Source organism: Rhipicephalus microplus, chromosome 10 (assembly GCF_043290135.1).
Source record: "Rhipicephalus microplus isolate Deutch F79 chromosome 10, USDA_Rmic, whole genome shotgun sequence".
NCBI lineage: Eukaryota > Metazoa > Arthropoda > Arachnida > Ixodida > Ixodidae > Rhipicephalus > Rhipicephalus microplus.
The window spans coordinates 19,231,944-19,244,551 of record NC_134709.1 but is presented as its reverse complement, the minus strand read 5'-3'; the positions used below and the strand labels follow the sequence as shown (position 1 = coordinate 19,244,551).

Genomic DNA, 12,608 nt, shown 5'->3' with positions numbered 1-12,608 from the left:
GAATTGGTTTAGTGTGTGCGCTCTGCGGCGGCTGCCTATAGCGCCATCAACCGACAAGTGAAGAAAGCGCGTTCGCTTTTGGCGTCATCTATGGCCAAGTAAGATAACGAGTCATGGCCGGTAGACAAGCGATGCCAGATAACGTTCCCTCACCGCTCGCAAGGCGAGTGATGTCGGGCTATTACTGCAGTTTGCGCCGTGGTCGCACACAACGTTTGATATGTTGGCAGTGGACTATACGCACTACAGGCATGAGCCGAGATGGAGAGCAATCTAGCAGCGCTTGTCTACCGGTCATGACTCGTTTTTTTCTTTTTCGGCAACAGATGACGCTGAAAGCGAACTTTTTTTTTTTGTCGGTTGATGGTGCTGTAGGCAGCCGCCGCAGAGCGCAGGCCACGCGTTCGCATGTTTCCTTTCTTAAAGGACGACAGTGTACTTCCATCACGCCAGTCATACTGCACAGACTCGACCCAGATTTCTCGCCCCACTGTCACCACTAGCACTGTAAGTTTGAACACGTGCTCTGCTTGTGCCCTATTAACTTGGGGTAAGAACTACCAGACCAAACCTCTCGGGAGGCTACCACGTGCAGCTCGGAACTCGACAACAAACTCCTGCAGCTGTCTAGAGAGCCCGCGACATCACCGAGAGACTCCGCTTCCCGGCACCCCCCTGGGTGGAGCCACCAGGCTGAGCTATTGGGGCGTCCAGCCCGTACAGTCTCTGTCACGTTTAGACCAAAATAAAGTTGTTGGTGGTAGTGGTTAGATGAAGAAGAAGGCGCCTAATTTCTGCAGCTTGGTTGGGAGCTCGGCGCAGCGCCTCAAAATGAAGTTCTCACTCGCTCGCTCTGTTATCAAGGAGAGCAAGAAAGGAAGAGGGATCACGATGGCAGCGACATGCCGCTTCTCGGCCGAGTGCTGCGGCCGGGAATTTTTGACCCCAGCTGTACAATGTCATTCTTTCTGAAAGGGAACATGCAAGTGCGTGGCCTGCACTCTTCCACGGTTGCCTACTGCACCATCAACCGACAGCTAAAGAACACGTTCGCTTTAGCAGGCACCACCGCTCATCAGAACGGGGTCGGATTGCTTTTAGCAGCGCTTGCACAATGGCCATGACTCGATATTAAAGATGATAGTCTTTCTTGGGGCATTTCGACAAGAGAATTTTGGTCTGTCTGTATATTTGTCTGTTTGTCCACTTTTCACGATAGCTCAAACGGCATTAAACGGCCAACCCCATCCGCAGCGCCCACCAATATTGCTCAAGGTTTAGCGTTCATAGTTGTGCGATTGTTCATTAAAGAGCAATTATTGCGCATAACAGAGGCGCCATAACAACACGTCGACGTTTAGTGTGTCTGCCTTTATACTGGAAGAGGCACGCACAAGTAACGCTAAGGACTGTAGCGTTTATCGCACTGCGCGGACAGTGCAACGCGATGCTCAAAAAGGTGAGTGTTTCCAACGCTTTGCTACGACGACACGGTGGTGCCACCTGCCCGTCGCTTTGCGTTCTACATCTTATCACCCCCGAGACAGGCGCGCATCTTTCTCCGCGGGCGCGCACGCCTTCGTTTTCGAAGATAACTGCCAGATGGCACTCGTGTCTAACGTGCCTCGATGCGCTTGTTCACCTCCGCTACACGCTCGAGGCACTCTCACGCAGCGCCTTCAGAATACAATTCACCAATTTTCTTGGCAGGACATCAAATAGACGTTTTGCTCACTCTCTCCAGACGCAAGACCATCGTCTTTCGACGACATTTGCAGTGTAACATGCAGATTCGTGCCTTTTTTTTTTGTTTGCCAATAGATGACGCCCAATTCCGAGGTGCTTGCATTGGATGTCGGTTGATGACGCTGTAGGCACCCTCCGCAAAGTTCTGGCCACGCGCTCACATATTCTTTTTTATAAAGGACGACAGTGTACGTCTATTTTGTTTAGCCGTTGTTCTGCAGCCAAGCAAATAGCCTCTAGGCAGGACGTGCTCACCAGCAACTAGTATGCTATTCCTAGCACTGTCTCGGAACACCATATTATCGCAGGTGTAAGCGTCAGTGAAGCTCTGCTTCCTGTGTCAAATGTGAAGGTTTACGCTCACAAGTCAGAAGCACACACGACATCACTTTACAGGAAGAACTAAACGTGTTAGAGGTAGTGCTTCTAAAACAAAACAAAAAACATACCTTCGAATCACGGAGAGAACGCATAGCGATGTCATCCCGATAAATGGCACGATCTCATTTCGGTGTTTGGTCGTCCAATGGGGAGGAAAACACTCCGACCTCGGGCACATTGTCGATGGCGGCGACACTTGGGCCTGCAGCAGTGCCCCACTGGGAGAACTTGCAGGTGTCCACTACACGAACATTCAGTGAACGAAGCACATCATATCACCACGCAGCACATCAAAGACGCAGATAAAAAAAAACGGTCATATTCGTGCACTCGCTGAAGGAAACACCAGCACGCAACCAGAGGTTTTGTCAGGCTTAGCAATCATGTCCTTTCGAACCGCGGGAGCATGCCTGTTCACGTCTACTCGGCAAGAGCCGAGGGTTTAAACTGAGTTCTGGCAGAGTTCGTGCCCGGAGTAGTGAGCAGGCCTGGGGTGCAATCGCGCAACGATTCCTCTTGCGATGCCAATGCTTTCCGTGGTTTTTATGCTTAGTCAGCGGTCACAGCGACGGTCCGTCCGCGTTATCGACGCGATCAGCCAGCCGCCTGTGTTGGATGATAAGGATAGCATAGCATAAGGTACAGGGCATCGCTCCGCGCGATAGCACCCCTGAATTGTATTTCTCGGTGGCATTGGTTGAAAGACGAGGGAGTGATTTGCTACTCGCTTATCCTACCTTTCCTACAGGCTATATTTCCTCCTCGCCACTTATTTCTTGAAAGCACGTGTGTGCACAAAGCCATGCACTGAGCCCGCCTATCGGGATTTCACGCCGGCTACACACATTGTCAGGTTCGCTTGTGCTGTCGGAGACGCGCAAAATGTAGTCAGTTTATCGCACGTGGTAGCCGCACGAGACAAGGAAGAACGGACGGACGGCTGCACCGCAAAGCGGGGTAGGAGAATTCACAAATGGCATTAGGCTTACGTGGACCAACGAGTGTATACGTACTATATAGACGTCACGGTAATCGCTGTTCCTGCGTCATGAAGTACGCTAGAGAGACGATAAGCATGACGAGAGAACAATGCGTTAGTTTTTAAATGCGAAGAATTTATTGATTGATTGATATGTGGGGTTTAACGTCCCCAAACCACCATATGATTATGAGAGACGCCGTAGTGGAGGGCTCCGGAAATTTCGACCACCTGGGCTTCTTTAACGTGCACCCAAATCTGAGCACACGGGCCTACAACGGAAGAATTTATTAACGAACTTTGGAATTAAAAAAAAAAAATAACACTTTGAAATTCGCTCCGTCTTGCTTGGTTTCTTGTAAAATATATGTTTTTTTTTTCGCAAACGCCGAATGCCAACACGTCCAACGCACGCGGTTGTTATGAGACCAAGGAGAGATGACAAAACGAAGAAACGCGTCAGCACGACCGGAATGTATGCCGAAGCCTAGATGATACCAGCGGCTCATGCATTTTCTCTATGTATTCCTCACTATCTATTTGGGCCACATCGGCAGCGCGTCGCCGGGAGATGTGCGAGAAAAACGGGGTCCTGTATATACTTCACGAAGCCTCGCGCCGAAGGAAAAAGCTAATCACGATTAATCGCTCTTCGTTGCTTCGCGAAGCGCCTACTTATGATTTTTTGTGTGTGTGTAAACGTGTGGTTCTCTCGAAGGGCTAATCTACGCCTCGCTTCGATTGAACGGCGCATTTCCTGCTCTCGTCAGTGGCCGCGTGCGCGAAGGCTATGTGCCTCGAGCCTGTGTTTTCTCGCTCGCGCGAAACTCGCGTTCAAATTTGGGACGTCCAGACCGATCAGCTAAGTACGGTGCCGCGCCACTTATCGACTCAATGATAGCGTCTCTGACTCCCACCTCGGCAAGCGCTTTGGTGGCATGATCTGGCCTTATGACGCATTTGGCTGTGGCTCGACGCGCTTCCCAGCTATTCGCGTAGCTCGAGTCCCGAAAAGCAGTCCACGGGACGGGAGTTCGGTTTCCTCATTTTTTGAAATGTCCTGCGATAAACCTATATGCCGGTATCGGATCTTCCTTTGCCGACATATTAATGCCCGTGTCGTGGACGGTCCACTTGCATTAGTCTCTTCTCGGTAGTGCTTCCTTACACGCTGCAGTGATAGTTGTTTTGTTGAGATCGTATACCGCTCAAACCGTAACACAAGCGTCAGATTTGATCGTCCGTGGAATTGCTTTACCATGCGGGCCATTCTCGCCTTGTGCCTTCGTATGTTTCTCGTTACGGCACGGGAAAAATGAAATCACGTGGTCCCTCAGGCGACTTGAAGTCGTCCAAAATCCTTTCTTTTTCTGCTCTATCATTGTATTGATTGACCCCCCCCCCCCCCCCTCCTTCCGTATACATGGTGCCGTCATTGTCACATGACGATTTCTTGAATAACTCGCGTAGACGCCGACGCTGCCGCCAACGGTCACTTTTAGGGGCGAAGTCCCTTAAGAACGACGCTTGTCCAACCGTTTGGCGTCCATGTGCACTATGTTCGAAGCATATATCTAAGGAAATGTTCCGCAATAGATTAATACTAATCATATCAGAGACATCATGCCTGCGACAGAAAAGTAAAAAAATGCCGCCATATCCACGAAGTGAATGATGATGAGTGGGCGAAGCTCCGGAGGTAAACCTGGTAAACCATGAATCCTCCGTACATTTTGCCCACTCGATTTTATTGCAACGCTCCCCCTAGCGTACGTCGCCGCACTATATCGAACGATGACACGCGCCATATGTGGCATCATTCCTATTTTATAACACCTCGCATCTTTCATAATCAACTACACGTACCGCCGTCTAGTTTATAACATCTTGCATCTTTTGGACGGACGGACGGACAGATGGACGGATGGATGGACGAACGGACGGACGGATGGATGGACGGACGGACGGATGGACGAACGGACGAAAGGATGGATGGACGGATGGATGGATGGATGGATAAATGGATGGACGGACGGACGGACGGATGGACGGACAGACGGACGGACGGACGGACGGATGGACGGACGGACGGACGGACGGACGGACGGATGGATGGATGGATGGATGGATGGATGGATGGATGGATGGACGGACGGACGGACGGACGGACGGACAGACGGATGGACGGACGGACGGACGGACGGATGGATGGACGGACGGATGGATGGATAGATGGACGGACGGATGGACGGATTGATATGGCTGTACCCTTTAGATCGGGTGGTGGCTAGCGTAATACTTAGAACTGAACGAGAGGTGGCTACATACAGGGGACGCACAGCCCACGCCTTAAGGAGCTTCGCTCCTAAAAGGCACCTACAAACACATACACTTTTACAAGTCGGCGTCTTCAATGTAGACATTATGGATCTTAGAATCTAGACTTCTTGTCGACTCTTCATGTAACGTTATGTCACATTTCACATCATATGAGGCAACACTCGGGTAACATATGGGAGGATACGCAAAAAAGGGTTTCACAATACACTAATGTCAATCATAATTATGACGGAACGTTGTAAACCACCTGCAAGCCTGGACCCGTTGTACTATAGTCCGCGACTTAGGCGGAAATGTTGTAGGCCCGTGTGCTCAGATTTGGGTGCACGTTAAAGAACCCCAGGTGGTCCAAATTTCCGGAGCCCTCCACTACGGCGTCTCTCATAATCAAATGGTGGTTTTGGGACGTTAAACCCCACATATCAATCAATCATAGTCCGCGACTTCAATTTGGACATTGTGGTTGTTATGGTCTATAGCGTCGCCCACTCGTCACGACTATCTTCGCGGAGATTTTTCTCGTTTCGTGGGGCATCTAGGACGTTCACCATTAAAACTATTATAACGTGCCAGAGGGAACGAGATGTGCTGCATCCCCCCCCCCCCCCAAAAAAAAAGCGACGAATACTACAGTGGTAGAACAACAGTGGTGCAACTGTGATAATGCTGTCGGGATTTTGTTGAACGCCGACTTATAGTCTTGTGATTACCGGTTATTTGTGCACGGACGTTTGCATCACGTGTGAATTTTGTTATCTTTTCGCAGAGCGGGAGCACAAGCTTCGACATAACGGCTTGCCAATGAAGTGACAGCGCTGAAGGCCCAGGGAGAGTGTTGAAGCAAGGTTGAAGTGAATTGCCATTCATGTTGTGCTGCAGTTTCTTGCACGAAGAGCAATCAGAAGCTTCTGTTCCTGAGACTTATTTGCTTTTATATGTAATACGAAAAATCCTCCCGAATCAACGAGGCAACACCGCAGGAGTTATATGTATGCATCCTTTCCAATAAAGCTTGGCATGAATATGGGGCCTGCGGCAGGCCCGAAAAATTTAGGGGGAAAAGTCTTAGCGGTTTTGTGAAAACTACGTTAAACTCTCTTTAAAACGGCACCAAGAAAGTAAGGGAAAAAGTAACAGAAGCTGCAGGAGAAGCGCTGATCCCCCATTGGGGGAGAGCTTATATGTCTCCCTGTGCGCGCGCACGCAGCAAAAACATCAAATCCAGCCCCACCCCCCACCCACTTCACTTACATAGGGTGACATGTCGTCTAATCAGCCCCACAACTTTTTGATGCGGAGCATCTTATACTCGCGCCTTGTAGTGCGCCGTCCGCACCGCTTCTCGAACATTCGACAGCTGACGCGCGCGCATGCGCCGTCGCGCCGTCGTCCACTCTTCCACCATCTGTGCATCCCTTCCTCCTCTACACACCGCGCGCGCTTCACTCCTCCACCATCTGTGCACCCTTCCTCCTCTACACACCGCGTTCGACATCTACAATTCTCCTGATTCTCCAGTGGACGCGCATGTGGCGTCGCGCTTCGAGAACATTCAACAGCTGACAGTGCATGCGCCGTCGTGCTGTATAATATACTCAAGGTCGGCGCTCGCTCGCTCAGTTGCCGCTCGTCGGTTGGTTTGTACGGCGCGTCGACGTCCAAGGTCACGGTGAAATGAATTCCAACGAATCCACAAACACAATGATCGACGTCCCTTCGACCAGCGCCGCCCTTTCGCATACGTGTGTACGTGTTCACTCATTTAACACCCCCTCCTACAACCACGTTAACCAATTTAGCCATCGACCCAAGTAAGTCGCAATTTAACACCCCATTTCACAACCACGTTAACCAATTTAGCCATCGACCAAATAACACCCCGTTAACCAATTATATGGTCCGCATCCTCCTCAGTGTTCCCCCGAGGGAAGCTGCGGGCAATTTTTTTTCTCGTTGTATATATCGCAGCATTGTTAAATGTGTAGGGGCAAAAACCCGCGGGTTTTTCATAAAGGCGATGAAGGACCCTTGGTGTTGTATGCCAAGAACGTTCAGCATCTCAACAACGATCAACGTCCCAAGAACATTCAACATCCCAATAGCGTGATGCAACACCCTCATTGTTGGATCCCAAGAACGCTGGTTTACTTCCCACATTAGCCCTCCCGAAAAGACAATGAAAATGTGAGCAGCACGTCGTTGCTAAGTTTGCTTACATGCAAAGTTCGATTCTTCTCGGACTCGTTCAACGTTCCCTGTGGACACACCTGTCGAACTGTCGCCATTTACTGACATTTAACGTTCGCCTACCCAGTGCGGATGCGAAAGGTCGGTAGCTGGAAGTCTTTATCAGCGCGGAGTGACTACCGCCGCTGCTACAGAATGCACTTAATCCCGTCTTCCCATCGCAGACGCCGGGCTCTCAAGCATGCAAAATACCAGACGACGAGGCCCGACAATCACAGCTTCTCATCGTGAGAAAAAAGAAGAAGAAAAAAACACTCGGTAAACGGATTACCTCAGCGTTCACGGCCTATAGCGGCCGAGAAACAAGGCGCAGCCTGGCCACTTCGTCATAACGAAACAATAGCCGGCTCGCTTATGAGGTCCGATGAACTTAATCGCGATGCGGCGGTTTCGGTAGTCCGCTATACTCTTACGTATTACTTATGCGCATAATAGAGTCGCGCTCCAAACAATGACCGGAGATGTTGGCGAGGCGAGGAGCCCGCTCGATCGATGCAGTGTACGCATTATAGCCGCGTGCCGACGGAAATAAGACCGCAAAGCAACATCGTGAATATATCGGGCTCCGGTTTCTTCCGCGTCGTTGCTGGCAAGGTCGCGGCGCCAGGCTTGTTGTTTCTCTTTCGGGGTGTAAAGTACCCGGAAGGCCTCACTCGAAGCGTGGAGGGAATTACCTGCGCACCGCGTGTTTCAGAGTGCATAAATACGTATACGTGTGTGTGTTTGGCGTTCGCTGGCCGCGGAGCCAGTGACATTGAAGCTTTTGATGCGAGCTTCCGCCGTCGATTGTAGATAAGAGCTTCGATGTTGCCGGCGTGAAGAGAAACGGTCGGTGTGTGTGAGTGCCGATACTTCAGTTTTTCCTTCGCCCTTCTCTCTCTCTCTCTCTCCCTCTCTCACTTTCTGTCTCTCGCTGAGCCCCTTTTCGACGCGCGGCAGTATACTCCACGTCGTACGAGTGTGCGCGTACAAACTATAGCCAAGTCATTGAAGACCAATGCGAGCAGCATCCCTCTGCGTGAAGCCGTTTGCTGAACGATGACGTTACCTTACGTTGCGTTATGCTTTAGTGGATGGAGATGTGATCATATGTGAGCGAGAGAGGATGTTTCGGGGCATCGGCGCTCTGTCTTCCGTACTGAGAGTTTACACAGTGTCGCCTATAGGTCGCCCCGTACCTTGGCTGTCTGAAATAACTATGACTGTGACAGCGTTGTGTTCACGTGGTCGCACACAACTTTTGCGGGGACACGCACAAGATTGCAAGTTCTGTGAGGAAATCAACAGTTGTACTTCAAGCGTGTTAGTGTAGTGCGGTAAGCAAGCTGTGTTAGTGTGTAGTGAATAGGGTATACGAATAAATAGTTCTTTTGCGATGAGTTTTTCTGTCCGTTTCAGAGCAGCGTAGTTTTGTTTGCACCCACGCCTATTGGAGTCCGATAATTATTATTGCGGGGGCGGGGGTGGAAGGAAATTGTGGTGACCACTGCCTATTTTCTTACTTTCCGTGAGGTGTATGTTTGATTGAGGCCCATATTCGTAAACTACCATATTCTTATTGTTCGTTATCACTCGCTTTACTTATTCTTTCTGTTCCTTTAATGTGCCTAATATATAAGCATCAAGGAAACGTTCCCAAACCAGCCTTAGTTATCTCTTTCCGGACTTACTGTTTTGATGCACTTGATGCGCATGAAGGCTGCAATAACGATAAAGGAAAACGAGAGATAATCACAAGGTTGGTTTGCGAGTTTGGGCCTAAGAATTCCAACGCGCCTCGGTGGTTTAGTAGTAGTAGAGGTGCGCTGATCTGACCCAGAATGTCACGGTGTCGAATCCCAGCAGCTGCGGCCGTCACCATGGAGGTGACACGCTGATTCCCCGCGTGCTTACAAGTCCATACGTTAACAGGTACTCGTTATTTTCGAAGGCTTCCCGCTATGGCGCCTCTCAAAGTCACATCGTGGTATTGGAACGAAAAAACCCCTGAGTCGGTTGCGAATGCCACCTATCCATCTTCGGTAGATACGCGTCCGATTTTGACAAGTGACAGTCGTTCTCGTGGTGCGCTTAAACAGAGTTTGTTACGTGAAATCCCAACCGCACCGCGACGTCTGTGCGAAAAAACCGACAGGCCTCCGGCAAAAGTTCGGTGCCTCTCGCGAGGAAAGTGGAAGGGAAACCGATAAATTATCGAACGCGCTGCGCGCCCCCATACGGTGACGTCATCTTACGCGCGCACGACGCAACGAAGGTCGTTCGCACTTTATTTTAGTGCCCGCTGTGGATGCTTTTGACATACTGGCGCCCGATGTCTCTCTGCAGCCCCCCCCCCCCCCCCTTCATCTGTTCCTCGGATAGTCGTTTTCGTTCAAGGAAACTGAAGCGCGCGTGCGCGGGAAAAAGAACGGTGCGTTGACTTGTTAAGCTCTTAGCTCGCGATTATGGTATTCGCCAAGAGTAGCATAATCTTCGGTTCGTGCCCGGCCACTATCCTCGAATGTGTTCCCAGTCGTGGTGCTTGAGAGTCATAAACTGCGAAGGTTCGCTGCTAATTTTGTTGACCGAAGTTGCTTAGTGCTTTCCGGGTTATCACCACGGTTGCTTTGTATATACTTACCATGTAGACGCGAGCAAGGGCAGCATTTTTTTTCCCTTTAGTGGCACGAGCTACAAGTGAAACTTCTTTCTCTTCCAAGCCCTTCCAGTCCAGCACTTCTGGTTTCAAAAGTGTGGCTACTTGGGCTGGTTGGTATTGCATTTTTTTGAGAGAAATATATTTCCTAAGCGCGCAGGGAACGTTTTAGAGGGAATATATAGCAGAGAGATAGGACAGAGCTCTGTCCTATCTCTCTGCTATATATTCCCTCTGAAACGTTTTCTGCGCAATAAGGAAGTATATTTCTCTAAAAAAAACAAAGAAACTGCTGGTTTGCTGGTTTACCGAATACTAAAAAAGCGGCTCATATAAACTAATCTGGTAGAAAAATTATAGTTCCTCTTCAAGTCAAATGTTGCGTAGGGTGCACGTGGTATCCGATAGTAATTTAATTTAAAGAGGGGCAAACCACTGCAAGGATGAGAAACTGAATAATAATTAAATAAGTTCATTCAAAGAACAGGTGGTTTTTCTTGTGAGAAGTTGGAATTGTTGCATCACCTGGACGAGCAGATGTCAACCACGGCCTGCGCTCTACGTGTCCTGAGAGATCCGACATGGCAGCGCGGAGAGCTCAAAGTTAACGCAATAATAATAATAATAATAATAATAATAATAATAATAATAATAATAATAATAATAATAATAATAATAATAATAATAATAATAATAATAATAATATAATAATAATAATAATAATAATATCTGGAACCTTACGTCCCAAAACCACATCATTATGAGACGCTGTATTGGCGCGCTCCGAAAATTCCCACAACCTGGGGTTCTTTTATGTACACCTAAATCTCAGTACACGGGCCTCAAACATTCGCCTGCATTGAAAATGCAGCAGACACGCCGCGGCGGCTGGCATTCGATCCCGCGACCTGTCGGCCAGCAGCACACCGGGGCACACGAACGCCGACGTCAGAGTGCATCTATACTAGACGCTCTATTATAATGTCAGGAATGCCCCGCCGAGGTGGTCTAGTGGCTAAAGTACTCGGCTGCTGACCCGCAGGTCGCGGGATTGAATCCCGGCTGCGGCAGCTGCATTTCCAATGGAGGTGCAAATGTTGTAGGCCCGTGTGCTCAGATTTGGGTGCACGTTAAGGAACCCCAGGTGGTCGAAATTTCCGGAGCGCTCCACTACGGCGCTTCTCATAACCAATCATGTGGTGGTTTTGTGACGCTGAACCGAACATATCAATCAATCCAATCATAAGACTATATGATTGCCTCCATAGTTTTTTTTTTTCTTCCTTTTGTTTGTTCACATGGCACGGCGCCTTTTTGTTTGAAATCCACCGCAATTTTCCATGCTTGCCCACCCCCAAAAATGTTTAACTTTTCGAAACAGATGTGTTGAAGCTTGCATACTGATGTGTTAGCTATTCGTCATCGCTCTAACCTCTTTTGATTACGCTCAGTTAGCGAGCGTATTCGTGAACCACACCCATATGTTCTCTTGCCATGGTCGGCTGCCATGTTGATTGGACGGGGAAGTGCCTCTTTTACGTAGATATATGCGGTAAACACGTATACGTACACTTCATGGCTTTCCTCGACATTAAAAACAATTACGAGTGGAATTACTCGGCCAACTTGTGCCAAGCGTCACTTTTGCGAAGTAAAAGCAACAAGGTTATGGGCGCAGTACACTTAGTAATGTTGCCACTCTGCACGAAAACATGCTGCGCATTATGTTTACCACGAGCGTGTGGCTGCCGAGAAAACACGCTGTCGCCAATACTCGTAATTCATAGCGCATAGAAATTTATGGAAATACCGTTATTACAGCTGGTATGTATGCTCAGATACGGAGAGCAATCAGTGTTTTAAAGATGGCATATCGAACGTGTTTACGTAAGGTTGACGCACGGAGGAAATACCGCACCAACGTGCTTTCAAATTTCCTGGATGGAAAATCGTCGTATTTGGGACAGCTCCACCATGGGGCCGTTGCTGTACTCAGAATATCGTTGTTTGCGTAGACGAAGTCTAGACAGGGCACAATAGTCGAGTGTCCTTTGTCTCTACGGTGCACCGTCAATCGATAAATCAATCAATCAATCAATCAATCAACACGATACTTCTCAAGTATTGACTTTTTTCAATGTCTCGTTCTCTTCCGTGAACCATTAGGGGAGTGCTCGTCTTTCAAATGTTTTTGCAGAACGTCGTCTTCCTGACTTCAAAAAACACATTTATCCTTTCACGTGAACTTAATTGTTCCCACTGCCATGCTCTATTCTACAT

At 49.0% G+C, this 12,608-nt stretch overlaps 1 long non-coding RNA gene across 1 annotated transcript in view; it reads right to left on the bottom strand.

The window, feature by feature from the left end:
* LOC142774179 (uncharacterized) overlaps positions 1-2,584 on the bottom strand; it is a 108,740-nt gene extending 106,156 nt beyond the window's left edge. The window contains exon 1 of the long non-coding RNA XR_012886348.1: positions 2,196-2,584. This is a non-coding gene — a long non-coding RNA (uncharacterized LOC142774179). The remainder of the gene's footprint in view (positions 1-2,195) is intronic.
* Between the last annotated feature and the right edge of the window lie 10,024 nt (positions 2,585-12,608).